At 41.7% G+C, this 14868-nt stretch overlaps 1 long non-coding RNA gene across 1 annotated transcript in view; it reads left to right on the top strand.

Annotated features, from left to right (window-relative positions):
* Positions 1-1758, top strand: part of LOC148002494 (uncharacterized) — a 51468-nt gene extending 49710 nt beyond the window's left edge. The window contains exon 4 of the long non-coding RNA XR_015633228.1: positions 1477-1758. This is a non-coding gene — a long non-coding RNA (uncharacterized LOC148002494). The remainder of the gene's footprint in view (positions 1-1476) is intronic.
* Positions 1759-14868: the final 13110 nt, after the last annotated feature.

The following is a 14868-nucleotide window of genomic DNA, read 5'->3' as shown; positions in this document are numbered from 1 at the left end:
TAGAAGAGGGAGACAGCGTGAGGGAAGCCAAGTTGTCTTTCTCATGCTGTAGCTCTCATGAGCAAGATGCAATGGTTCTGTGAGGGAGTTCATAAGCAGCATGTGAGTGAAGCCATCCTAGACATTCAGTTGACACTTGAATACCAGGCCTTCAATCCGTAAGAGTGAAATAGAAGCTGCAGAGATGCCTGTCTATCAGAACTGCCCTCAGAATTAAAAAAAAACTGTTGTTTTAAAATCTGAAGGTTTCAGGGTGGTTTAACATGAAGAACAAACTAACTGGTAAGTGATAAAAATTGGACCATTTCTTGCCTTTACTAAAGGCTGAAAATCCTCCCCAATTTATTCTGTAAATCAGTCACAGTTCTTCCCGTGTGACAGTTGAGATTTCCCCAGTGCATTATGCTCCTCTTTCCGTTCCCATTCCTCTCTTCTCATCTGGTTACCCTCTGTTGGTGCCCTGGGGAGTCTAATCTGTAGACACTTCTCGGTGTCCTCTTGGTACTTCATTATTAATCTTACCACTGGACCTTGATGTAAACAAGTACATTTACACTCTCTAGGGATATTGTGAACATATCAACACTAAAGTTTACCTCTTTGTCCCTCGCGCGACCTCCCGCCGGCAAGGAGCACGTGGACATTAGAAATCCTTACTGTGACCACTTTATTAATCTTAGAAGAGGAAAAGCCACTCCGCACCAACATGGGGCGCTTATAAAACCCTCGTGCGGCGCACCCACACCTGATTGGTTGTTACCCATGATCTCATAAGGCACGCCCCGGAGTGGGCAAAGACCTGGCACGAAGGCACTCTTGCACATGCGCACAGTTAATTTCCTGAAAGGGGGGGGGGCGGCTGGCGCGGCGAAGGTTGGCGCCATCTTGCAATGGCAGAGTCTATCCTGACCTACCACGTGGGGCGCAGTGGAAGACAGCGCCATCTAGTGGTGGCGAACATATTGCGGCCCTCTACACCTCTTATTCTTTGTAGATATATAAGCCAGGTTTTAGTAATACAAAAATAAATAAAACGTAACATAAAATAGTATGTAAAGTTCATGACCACCTCTCTAACCTTCTAGAGGTCAGTAAATAAATTATTGGCTTTTAATCTAGTCATTTCCCTGCCTATGAGTTTTATTTTCCAATTTCCTAATGAGTTTCTTTCTAATGGTTATAGATTTTATTGACATGAAAAGCAAGAAATGTGAATCTTTAATTTTATAACAATTGTTAATTTAACTATCATGGTGGCATTACACTATGTTACCATCAAATTGGTAGCTTAGTGCTTCACAGTTCTGAATTCACACATGATGATTTCATTTGGTTTGGCTTCCTGGAAAACAATTTCTTAATTTATCCTAGCCTTAATTTATTCTATGGGCCTGTCTATGCCCAATATTATGTGATTTTTTCCAGATTTCTTAAAGGAAACATAAGTTTAATAATTAAAATCCTTTTCTTTTCTAGGCTGGGGAGATGACTCATTAGAGAAAGGTACTTGCTGACTTGCTACCAAGCTCCACGGATGACTTCAGTTTAATCTTTGTGACCTACATGAAGGAAGGCAAGAACAGACTTCTACAAGTTGTCATCTGAACTCTATATACATGCCAAGGAATGTGCATGTACAAAAATGCATACTACACACATACACACGCACACTAAATTAAGTAAAGTAAAAAATGGTTTCTGATATATTGAAGCAATTACTGTCTATTGTATTAAATAAAAACTATGTGTCAAACCTGATCTGTTAATCCATTTGATTCATTGTGGCATAAATCACACAGGTGATAACATGAGATTATCAATAGAGATGAAAATGTGTGAGAATCGAGAATTCAACCCAGATAAGAGAAATTAAAATTCCTTGGGATCACTATTCTCATATCAAAAGAAGAGCAAGATAAACATACTGCAAACATAACACCTTCTCCACAAAACTGTGGCAAGCCTGAGTCAGCCAGTATACAGAAAGTGATGTGAATGTTCTTCCTGGAAATCTAGTCTGGAAACAAAGAAGGGAAGTGACAGAGTGATTTGTACGTGAACTACCCAGCCCTCTGTCAGCTCAGCAGACAGAGGATGAGGATGAACAATGAGAAAGTGCCCATAGTTTTGGTTGTTAAAATCAATAAGACAATGCTGATGTCATAGTTTAAAACTTCATTTTTGGTTGTTACGTGTGTGCTTCTTTCAAATCTTCCCTAGCAAAATTCTTCCAGTAGTAATTTATGGGGGTGGGGTGCTAGAAATGCTAAGTACAAGCCAGGCTGTTCTAGGGACTTGGATTTAAAAGAAGAGTTATAGTCTCTGACCTAATTATAAGGGAGGTTGGTTGTTTGGATAAAGCATCATAGTTGATATTAAATAAGACAATAAAACCATACCGGCGATGGTATTCAACAGAAGTTTTTTTTTTTAATTGTAATATAGATTTAATGCAGACTCAAAAAAAAAAAAAACCCATGTTTTCCCCTGGACGATTTCTTTCTCTTGACTGTCTCTGAACTTGAACAGACCACACCTGACAAATAACAGGAATGTAGCAGGAAGAGGGAAGCTAGAGCAGAGAGGATTGTTCCCTGATAATCACCCTGGCCCAATCACGGAGGCTAACTTTATGAAACAGAAGAAAAATAAACTCATAAATGATGAAGAGAAAGAAAGCCAAGATGGCTAATGTTACATAGAAGGCATCATGGTTTCTTACCCTGTCTCTCAAGGCTCTGTTATCAGTTCAGACAAAAATGAAACACTTTCTGGTTCTACAAAGGAGAAAAATGTAACACGCTGCCCTGTCTTAAGGGCGGGACGTGCAGAACACTGTCCCCTTGAGTCTGGAGCTAAAGAGTGTGCCCAGCAGGAGCAGGCATGGAAAGCAGTCCTTCCCTGGTAAAGGACAAAAGTTGAACAAGGGACCTTTGTGGGTGGAATACTGTGGCGGTCATTCGTACATTATGAAGGACCATTTTGAGAGAAAAATGAGTAATCGAAGTACTGACTCAAAGGCCTGGAACCAAAATAGACACGCTCGGAACCAGAACAGCGCTGAGATTTTCTTCAAGCTTCTCTACTGTCACCAGCCTCTTTCAAAAAGTTCTCTGTGTGTGGGAAAGCTGTGTGACCAGAGGAGCCAGTTCGGAGCAAGAGTGAGGTCAAGATTTATCCAAACCCTGAAAATCTCTTCCTAAAACCAGCAGGAGTTGGACATTTTCCTTCTTGCTCTGGGCCTGCATGTCTGGGTGCAAGTACCCTGAATGACCCCACCTCTGCCATGCTTGAGGTTGTAACATACCTTGGTGACAAAATTACATCTTTAACTTATTTTCTCCCTGTAAGAAGGTCACATCCAGCAAGCACCTGTAATCCCTCTTCATGCAAATGAAATGTTCCTTGTACCAGCCAATAATGTACTCTCACCCTAAAAGCCCCTACTCACTCCCCAAGGTTTATATAGCCCTTGTTACAATAAAAGAGAGCAGCTTCACTGAAAACCAGTCTCAGAGAAGGCTGTTTTTCCCCGGGTCTCACCACTAGCTGAGATCCTAGATCCCATCCACATGGACTAGGTTTGTTCCTTTAAATCAGGCCCGGTGTTTATCAGTGACTGGACACCCAGGGCGCAGAAGCAGACCCTGGCAGGCATTCAGCAACATGGCAGGATAGGCTGTGGTAACCCATATGGAGGTGCTGCACAGCCATGTAAACTACAGTTCAGATCCCGACATCTATATACCATGTTCCTCCCTCCTCTGCATTTGTAACCCCAGCTGAGGGGACAGAGACAAGAGAAGGACTAGGGGCTTATTGACTTCCTGCCTACTTGAGAAAATGTTAGAGAAATCTTGTCTCAAAGGAAGGAGTAGGTAGTAATAAGGAAGTACACTGATGTCACCTTCTGGCTTCTACATTCAGCTCCATGTGTCTGTTTGTCTGTCTGTCTCTGACTCTCTGTCTCTGTGTCTGTTTAGCACCCCCACTCCTGTCTCTCTCTCTCTCACACACACAGAGACTAAGTATTTTAATTAGAGTAAACCCAGGCAAAATAGAAACTCCTACACTTTTCATACTTCCAAGGTCTCAGTGCCCCCATTGAATACCCTGGAGAGAATTATTGTTGAAAGTCTTGTTGGGTGGCTCCAGATGAACATCTTCAGAGCCTGGGATTGAATGTGTTCCTGAAAGTCAGTAGCAGTAAGGTCTCTATTGTCTCAAGGAGCGGGTATCTATGTGGGAGTACCTACTTCCCAGGGAGGTGATAATGGATCAAAATGGTCTTTTGAAGGATAAAGGGTGTACAATCATGCCTGCCACACAGCAGCATAATGGATTAGCATTCTGTCTAAGCTCCACCCCATGGTTATCTGGTAACAGCCACCCAGGTATGCCTGAGACTATAAAAGGAGCTGCTTGCCCCCTCCTTTCTCTCTTGCTCTTGCTCCTCTGTTCCTTCTCTCCCCACTTCCCTCTCCCTTCTCTCCATGTGCTCATGGCCAGCCTCTACTCCCCTCCTTCTCTACTCTTCTCTACTCTCTCTCTTTCCCTGCCCTACTACCCTCTTAACTGCCTGAATAAACTGTAGAGTGGCTGGTCCCTCAGGGGGAAGGGCTGCCTCAGTATGCACCTACTGAGGCACTCCCTTTCCCCAGACCTCCATAGAACATAATTCCTCCTTTCCTTTATTCTTTTATAAACACAACATTGATGCTGAAACCCAGAACATATCCTCTCCTTATCTTTTTATAAACACATCAGTGCTTGTTGTCTGTATTTCATATGAATACTTACACTGTTGTCAATTTTTAGTAGTTAGAAAGAATTGCTCATACTTTATCCTTGTGAACGGAATGCATTGTTTGGATGAAGTAGCATTGAAACCCCACAGAGAAACTAGAAACGGAGGAAAAAACAGATTATTTGACAGATGAGAACTTTGAGCCCTAAGGTCAACTAAGAGACGAGATTAAAAAAAAACTTGGCTGATTTATTTTTCATTTAACTAAAATATAATTACATCATTTCTGTCTTCCACATCCCCTCTCCTACTCCTCATGTGCTCCCTCTCCCTTCCAGATTTAAGGCCTTAAAATGTTTGTTGCTACATATACATATAAACACAACCTATTGGGTTGGCTCAGTGTTCTTGCATATATGTTGTCCTTGATATAGGATAACCAATCAGGTGTGTCCTTCCTGGGAAAGGCTAATTGTCACTCTCTTACAGCTGTTATTTCCTTTCAGCTCCTCATCTAGAGGTAGGGCCTCACGAGATTTCCCCATCTACACTGGCATGTCAACTGGTGACGGGCTCATTCAGGTCTTGTTTAGACAGCCATGTAGTTGAGATTTCAAAGGCACGGCTTCCTCGGCACCATGGGTTTTACTTACAGTATAAAACTGTGCTATATTGTCTTGTTCTGCAAATGAAAAACAGCACTCGGGTCTCTAAGACTTGACTAAACTTAAAGAATGATTTGCATATACCTTACATAGTACAAACAGTTGATCAGCACAGAGCGCTTGTTATCTTGTGGTGCTGTGCACCCCCATGTGCTGGTATAGCCACTTTACAGGCACTGAATCAAAGCAACCCTGACAGTTAACTCTATGAGAGCAGTGCTGTTATGAGCTCATAGTATAGGGAATAACTTAGATAACTGAAGCCTGTTCATTATATTGAATGAAGGCTTAGAGAGGTTCAGAAAATTACTTTGATACTCCAAATGCCTGTTTTTATGGAATCTATACACACTGCCGTTCAGTCACACATACAAGTGTGCACAGGTAGTTGACCTCTAGGAAGGCTGCCTAGCCAGTGAATAAAAGAGACTGGTAATTGATGCAGAAACCCAGGGACCTTTGCTTAATAGTTTCTGGGCTACTTAAACAAGGCTATTTCAGTTCTCTGTGCAGTGTGCATATCCTGACTCGCCCTTTCCTTAGGGAAAACGGGGAGCAAAATACACGTAGAAATGAGCCCTTTGTTGCTTCGCCAAATTTGGCAAATATGGTGATCACAGCCTCCTAGCAGCAGAGGAGAACTTCCCTGCCCGTAAATGAGTGCGGCTTTCAGAGCCAGATGAAAGGGTCCTCTGTGCATACCTGACAGCCTGTTTCAGCCTCAACAGGGCTTCTGTGGGAAAACAGAAAAGGGACGTGTTAACAGAGTCAGATCTAACCATAGACCGACCCTGGGTTTGAAAATAAATAATTGTCAATGAAATAAAGCCTCTTGAGTCAGAGGATGTGACATCCTCATTTGCATGATTCAGAATGGCAGTGACGCCACAGGCAGCCAGTCCCGGGGAGGAGTTCCTGAGTGTGGAAACACTGAACAATTAAACGGCCACAGGGGCTGGCACCAAATGAGTTGCCTTAGATAACTGAAGCCTGTTCCATTGGCTCCCCCACACGGGAAGCGGGTGGCTATCAGGACTTCACAGTAGGTCATTCCTGTTACCGCCCTCATGTTTTCTCTAGAGTGTGGGGCTGACAGCAGACAGTTCTGTGAGGTGAACTGAAGTACTGGGCTTCTTTAAAAAACCCATAATACTTTTATTTATCTATAGAGATTTTCATATGTGCATACACTGTATTTTGATCATATCTGCCCTTCCCTTCATCCTCCCAACTAGTGATTCAATCCTCCACTCCAACCCCTTCCCAGCTTCATATCCACTAGTTTTTAAATATTTCACTGAGTCCAATGTTGCCCTCACATCCGTGGGTGCTGGACTATCCACTGGACCATGATCAACCTACCCTGGGCCACATCCCTGAAGAAAACAGACTTTACTTTCCCTAGCAACCATCCACTGTCAAGAGCTGCTCAGCTGGTAGTAGGATTCATGAAGTTCTCTCATACTCCATAGAAGACTGTGAACAGAGTTCATCTTCAGGTTTTACGTGTCCACAGTTGTGTGACTTTATCCACAGTCTTTTTGGGGTCAAAAGACACAGCTATTCAGCCCCTCCCACACCCCTCTCCCCAGTCTCTAGCTCTTACATTTTTCTGCTTCCTCTCCTGTCACGCTCCCTGAGCCTGTGTGGAAGGTTTGATACAGATGTTCCATTTATGACTGAGTTATTCCCTAGATATCTTTTCTCTGAGCTGCAACCAGTTGTGAGCTCCTGTGCTAACCATCGTCTACTACAAAGAGAAACTTCTTTGATGAGATCTGAGAGCTGCACCGATTTGCAGCCAGCAGCTGTTTATTTCAGGGACAATGCCCAGTCCTTAGAAAACCACATTTGTCTTTCGAAGGTCTCTCATAATCACCATATTGACCACAGTGAATTTTATAACTTGATTGCAGAAGTAGAGAATAAAAGGCCTTTACAGAACCATGAACTTCACTGAGCGTGGAGGCCAATTATCTACTCTGGGAAAATGATCCAACGTTTCTATGGCATTCTCAAAAGAGACATTTGAACGTTCAAAGTTATAACTATGGTCCTGGCAGTTATAGTCTAGAGATGATAAACAGAACTTCAGTATATATTATAATCCCATAGAATTTTAAAAACTAGGCTCTGCCAATGAAGTGACAACACTTTTACTGCTGAATATACAACACTCCAATCTTTGATCAGTATTTTTAAAATTAAAACATCTTTATATACATTTTATTTTGATTGTATTCTTTCCCCTCCTCCCCAACTCTTCCAGATCCTTCTTACGTCTCTATCCACAAGGTATACCTTCCCCGTATCCAGGGCAGGTCCCTTACCCAGGGACAGGCCAATACAGATGGATTACATTTTTTCCTCTCTGTTTATTTTTTAACACGCAGGAATGTGCCTTGCTACCCATGAGGACTCAGCCCCTGTCAGCCCACTGATGTAGCAGCTCTCTTGATCAGACTCTACTTCCTAAATAAAACCTTGCTGTGATTTGGAGAGTAGACAGACCAAGAGAAGAGCTCTCCGCACTTTGAATGTAAGCCTTTCTGTTGCAGTAGGATTTAAAAATCTCATCTGTGGATTGTCATCTGTAAGAAACATTCTAAAAAGATGAAGTAATTCTTGAGCACCCTGGCCCCTGAATGGAGCGCTTTTGATGGTTGAAGGGGGCAACCCTCTGAAGAAACCCATCTGAAACCTGCCAGCACATTTCTTCTCCAGCCACTAGGAGCAAAACTCACACAGCGATGCCACTCAATATAACCCCATCTAATGTGTAAATACGTCATATTTGGGAATCAGGTGATACCATTGCCAAAATGCAGTAGATTACTAAGGGTCAAAGTGGCAGCCATGCCAGGAGACATACGAATAGGAAGAAATGAGTAAGTACTCTGGCTTCATTTCCTCTTGTGGTGTGCTGACAATTGAAATCAAGTATTGTCATCAAGAGAAAACCTGTGAGGGCTGTATCCACAGCCTTCCCAGTTCCCCTGCAAGCTCCTTCCTCTCCTGATTCATTAAGTAGACAGCTGCTGCCAAAACACCACTGTTCCAGCTCTCTGTTAGCTGCTGTCATTCTGTTACTGGGCAAATTCAAATGCACACCAGATACTAGAAGAGTCAGAAGTAGGTATTCTGACATTTTTCTAAATATGACTTTCTTCCTTGTAAGCCAATGGTACAAGAACAAAATTGTTCACTTTCCATTGTGAGGGCAGTAGAAGAGAGTTAGTAATGCTGACATAGCAGAGAATGAAACACGTTCTGTTTTGATTTTGCCCAGTCCAAAACAGCATTCCATGGAACACAGGCTGTCTTGGAGAAGAGTTTGCAACACACGCACACACACACACACACACACACACACACACACACACACACACTTCCTTGTTATTGAGAAAGGTTACCTAATTCACTTCTGCTTAAAAGAAGTTACTTAAGTGAAGTTTAGGATGAAAAAAATTGTAATTTCAAACAGGTTGGCATGATACACGCTATGTATCCCAGGATGCCCTTGAACTCATGGTCATTCTCTAGCTTCAGCCTCCCAAGTGCTATAGGGATAGGCCACCATACTCAGTGGGAGAAAGCCCACTTTCAACTACAGTTTTACTGACACAAATAAAAAAAGGTGACACAATAAAGATTGTGTTTTGGTCCTTCTTACATTGCTAACCTCGTTAGTAATTCAGATGTTTTGATTCCATTTTAGATATGCTGACCTACAATCTGTATTGTAAGAAGACTCTCCGGGGATTTATATGGATTTATATCAAGTTTGAGAAGCCCTTGTTTCTACTGAGAAGCCTTGGTATTATTTTTCAAGATTAGTTAACTAACCTAGTCACCAAGTGTGAGGATCTTAAGGAACAAAGACCCTTCATGTGTCTTCAGCCCACCTTCTACCTTTATAAATGTTCTATTTACCTGTAGTGAAAGACACTCACTGACTTGACATATTTGTTCCTCCAGTACTAAAAATATCATATAAATAATGTAAACCAGCAATCCCATGGGAGAAGAGATTGGTACTCTCTGCTCTTTTTCTTTCTTTCTAAGTCGGTCAAGCAACTGTGATTAAATCTTACAAAACTAAGTCATGCTCTGGTTTCTTTACAGATGTCTCTAAGCGTTTACCTTGCAGGTGTAAAATATATTAGATGGCTTCCCTGTTTATTGAGAGACCTCCATGAGAAAAGAAATCCACACTCCACATTCAGCTTGCGCCCAATCGGTATGTATGTAGGTTTCAGTTTTGTATAACGACGTGCACATGCTGTACTTTTTCTCCCTGGTCCTCGTACTTGATGGAATTTTTGTGCTGAGCACATTGAATGCCAGATATAAATTTGTTATGGTTTTTACTACATATATTCCTGGATTTATTCCCAGACCACTGAATTCGGGTGGGGCCTGGAATATGTATTTTAAAAGCCACCTGGCAGTCAGCAAGGCTTGGAAATTATTGAACTAGTGGATCCTGAGGGACTAACCAATATTATAATAATAAGAGTATCTAGCAGCTTTAGGTACTTTAGTTAAATGACTGGTTTGGTATTTATTTAAAATAACTAAATTGTTAATTGAGAAAGATTAATTCATTTCGACTTACTGACAAATTCGCTAAAGAATTTCCAGAACACACACACACACACACACACACACACACACACGTACACCACTCAGCAGGTTCCACAGATAATCTTTTGGAAGTGGTTTATATTTCCTGGAATGGTATTTTTGAAAAGAATTTTCCCTAGGGTTGAACCAGCTGGTCCTCCTGGAAAGTCAGTCTACAATAAGGAAGGTAGAGGAGATAGTGATCAAAATTAACCTGACTTACTTCTGAGTGTTTAAACTCTGCCAATACAGACCATCTTAGAGGGCTGCACATCTTTTCTTTGGAAGGAAACTCCATTGTCCTGATTTCAAGAATTATTTTCACACAAGGTTCTACCCAAACAAAGAGGCGTGGAGATTTCGAGGAGACTTGTATGTGTTTATGTAGGAAAACAACTTAGGGGTGGGTTAAGTTTGGAGCATGCTCAGTTTAAGACCTCATTCCTGAGGAGACTCAGCTTCAGGTCAGAGATGAAGAAGGAAAGAGAGAAGACATGGTTTTATGTGCACGATCAGCCAAGAGCACAGAGCGCATGCGCAGACGGTCACAGTGGAACACAGAGCCTCTCAGACATGCTCAGATTTTTCCAAAATGTTTTTGCTGAAACAAAGGCTAAAGATACTTTGAGAGTATATTACTATACTAACTCGCCTTTTAGAATTAGCCGTCTCTAAGCCATTGTCCATCGAGATGCTTTACTCCCCATTCTCGAGTGACCCTGAGAGTAAGGCCACTCTTATGAAGATGCTCGTGGCTAGATGGGGCTGATTTATGTCTCATCCTAGTTAAGATTGTGACACTCTTAAGGCCAGTAGGAGATGGGCTTCAGGATCAGGAAGAAGAGCCAATGACACCATAGTTTGAATTTCTCTTCTAATCACATTATAACGCTTTTAAAAAAACATATGTAATTATGTTCTAAACCGCAAATAAAACAGTAAAATTAACCTCCCTAATTTGAATTTCACAGAAAGTATAGACTTAATGTTCTGGGGGAATGCATGCCAAGCCACAATTAAACAAACATGCTAATCGGATACCATAGAGGGTTACTTAGTATTGTATCTAATAGTTAAAGTTTAAGTCTGGTAAGCCACAGGCAGCACAGTAAGACTTTGGAATACTAAAGCTAATTGAACAAACAGACCAATAGGAAGACACTAATAAAAATCATTTGCTGCTTGACTCTGCTGATTATTAATTTAGTTATCATTCCCCCCCACCTCCGGCTGTTAGTTCTTTAAAGTGGGGTCTCCAGGACACTGGCTGTCCTGGAAACTTGCTATTAAGAACAGGCTGGCCTTGGACTTACTGAGTTTGATCTGTCTCTGTTTTCTAAGTGCTCAGATTAAAGGATTATGTAAAAGTAACTTTTATTCACCAGATGTAATTGTCTTCTCAGAGACTTATTGCTAAATAAGCTCACCCTTTCTAGTTGAACTCTGGCTGGCTGGTTCAATTCAGTTGTTCCAGCTCAACTTCTCTCCAAGCTGACCGATTCAAAGCAGCTTTGCTCAGCTTCTGACTGGATTGCTCTGCTTGGCCTCAAACTAACTGTGGCAATTTGTTCTCATCTTCTGATTTCCCATTGTTTGGCTCTTTCTGTCTTTACCTGCAACCTGTCTCTGCCTCCTCCTCCTCCCCCAGCTCTCCCTTTCTCTCTGCGCCTTCACCCTCCACTCTCTAAAGTTGCCCCTTTTCTGTCTGCTCTTGTGAGAGTTGGGCATATCCTTTCTCTGACTCATTCTGTCAAATCTTTCTTTGATTCATCACTTTGTTTGTCCCACAATTAGATAGATGCAACTTTCGAAGATGGCTGTTTCCTTCTATAAACTAACCTTACTTTCATTGTTTGGGGTTAAAGGTGTATACTAAGGGCATGTCTATATTCCAGCCATATCATGCTGTAATGCAGGAAATGCCTCCATTCCATTGGGATCACATAGACCTAGAAGGTCTTTGGATATGATCCCTTGCCAGAGCAGACAAGTTGCTGGATTAAAATTACTCTATAGGAATATGCCACTATGCATGGCCACAAATTTTGTTATCCTTAGTATGAGCCCTGGTTTTAGTTCACAGGAGCAAGCATTTGTAAGATTGCTGAAATTTTCCGACTCTTGTTCTTCATGTTGGTATAATGAGTCCAAGGACTCATAGGCTTGATTCAGATTCATGTGATAGAAATGTATTCCAATGTTAAAAATGTAAAACTATTGTTAACTAGGATAGATAGTTATTCCAATTTCTCAGGAAGCTTTCTATGGTTAGGCAACCTTGACTATGCTGTGCTTCAAGATGAGGACTCCTTTTAATTTGTGAGACTTCTAGTGTGAGTCTGTATAGACATATATTATGAGATGAAACCCCTGTCCACAGTCTATGAGGGTCTTGCTATGACTTTAAAAGTTGCCTCTTACATTGAACTGCCTGAGGATCCAGCTATACCTCTCTTGGGCATATACCCAAAAGATGCCCCAACATATAAAAAAGACACGTGCTCCACTATGTTCATCGCAGCCTTATTTATAATAGCCAGAAGCTGGAAAGAACCCAGATGCCCTTCAACAGAGGAATGGATACAGAAAATGTGGTACATCTACACAATGGAATATTACTCAGCTATCAAAAACAACGAGTTTATGAAATTCGTAGGCAAATGGTTGGAACTGGAAAATATCATCCTGAGTGAGCTAACCCAATCACAGAAAGACATACATGGTATGCACTCATTGATAAGTGGCTATTAGCCCAAATGCTTGAATTACCCTAGATGCCTAGAACAAATGAAACTCAAGACGGATGATCAAAATGTGAATGCTTCACTCCTTCTTTAAAAGGGGAACAAGAATACCCTTGGCAGGGAAGAGAGAGGCAAAGATTGAAACAGAGACTGAAGGAACACCCATTCAGAGCCTGCCCCACATGTGGCCCATACATATACAGCCACCCAATTAGACAAGATGGATGAAGCAAAGAAGTGCAGGCCGACAGGAGCCGGATGTAGATTGCTCCTGAGAGACACAGCCAGAATACAGCAAATACAGAGGCGAATGCCAGCAGCAAACCACTGAACTGAGAATAGGTTCCCTATTGAAGGAATCAAAGAAAGAACTGGAAGAGCTTGAAGGGCTCGAGACCCCATATGTACAACAATGCCAAGCAACCAGAGCTTCTAGGGACTAAGCCACTACCTAAAGACTATACATGGACTGACCCTGGACTCTGACCTCATAGGTAGCAATGAATATCTTAGTAAGAGCACCAGTGGAAGGGGAAGCCTTGGGTCCTGCTAAGACTGAACCCCCAGTGAACTAAACAGTTGGGGGGAGGGCGGCAATGGTGTAGGGTTGGGAGGGGAACACCCATAAGGAAGGGGAGGGGGGAGGGGAATGTTTGCCCGGAAACCGGGAAAGGGAATAACACTCGAAATGTATATAAGAAATACTCAAGTTGAAACCAAGACATTCCATGACAAAACCAAATTTACACAATATCTTTCTACAAATCCAGCACTACACAGGATAATAAAGGGTAAAGCCCAACATAAGGAGGCAAGCTATACCCTAGAAGAAACAAGAAACTAATCGTCTTGGCAACAAAACAAAGAGAAGAAAAGCACACAAACAACCTCACATCCAAATATGAATATAACAGGAAGCAATAATCACTATTCCTTAATATCTCTCAACATCAATGGCCTCAACTCCCCAATAAAAAGACATAGATTAACAAACTGGATACGCAAAGAGGACCCTGCATTCTGCTGCCTACAGGAAACACACCTCAGAGACAAAGACAGACACTACCTCAGAGTGAAAGGCTGGAAAACAACTTTCCAAGCAAAGGGTCAGAAGAAGCAAGCTGGAGTAGCAATTCTAATATCAAATAAAATCAATTTTCAACTAAAAGTCATCAAAAAAGATAAGGAAGGACACTTCATATTCATCAAAGGAAAAATCCACCAAGATGAACTATCAATCCTCATCTTCGGTTGGTTTATATACAAGTGTGCAATTTCTAGGCTTGAAAGTAAAATGATGCTATCTGGTCCTGGATAGAGGAGCCTTATTTTTTATTATGGCAGCTTGCTATTTTTGTAACATGGTGATTTGGTTGAACACAATAAAGTACAGTAGTAACTGATCTCCCCTTCTTCCTGGATGAGTGAGGAGATGATTAAATGTTGATGTCAGCATCCTTGAGCATATTCAGATGAGCTTCTGCTTCTGTTGAAAAGGATGCTGTGTTTGATTGTGGTCCAAAGCTTTGAAGCACTACTTGGCATCTCCTTCCTTGGAGGTCTCACTGTTTAAACATAACAGATTTGATAGCTTGTTGGTATGGTGAGGTCCAGCTTGTCTCCACTAGGTCATCTTCATGTGAATCCGGTGGTTATACGGTTTTGTTTTAGGGATATTTCATTTTTTTAATAACGGTTTTAGCTGACATTCATGGAGAGAATGAATCCTTAGAACTGTGCCACTAGTGAAAGGAAATCCTATCTAGAGTATGTTTCTTTACAAAGCTGTGTCACACCATCCTTTGGGCCCTCTGCTGGAAAAGTAGAATCAAGTCTCAAATAATGCCTTTTAAATTGTATCCTCTAGTATTATAGATGTAGGACAGTACTGTATCATACCTCTGTGGATGTAAAATAGCTTGTACCTGCTTTATGATACGTAGTAGTGACCGTGCTTTATCAGAGCTATTTTTTTTAACTTTTTTTTTTTTTATTAACTTGAGTATTTCTTATATACATTTCGAGTGTTATTCCCTTTCCCGGTTTCCGGGCAAACAACCCCCTCCCCCCTCCCCTTCCTTATGGG

This window comes from Rattus norvegicus, chromosome 11, assembly GCF_021556685.1.
Source record: "Rattus norvegicus strain SHRSP/BbbUtx chromosome 11, alternate assembly SHRSP_T2T, whole genome shotgun sequence".
NCBI lineage: Eukaryota > Metazoa > Chordata > Mammalia > Rodentia > Muridae > Rattus > Rattus norvegicus.
This window is presented reverse-complemented; position numbering and strand designations above follow the sequence as displayed.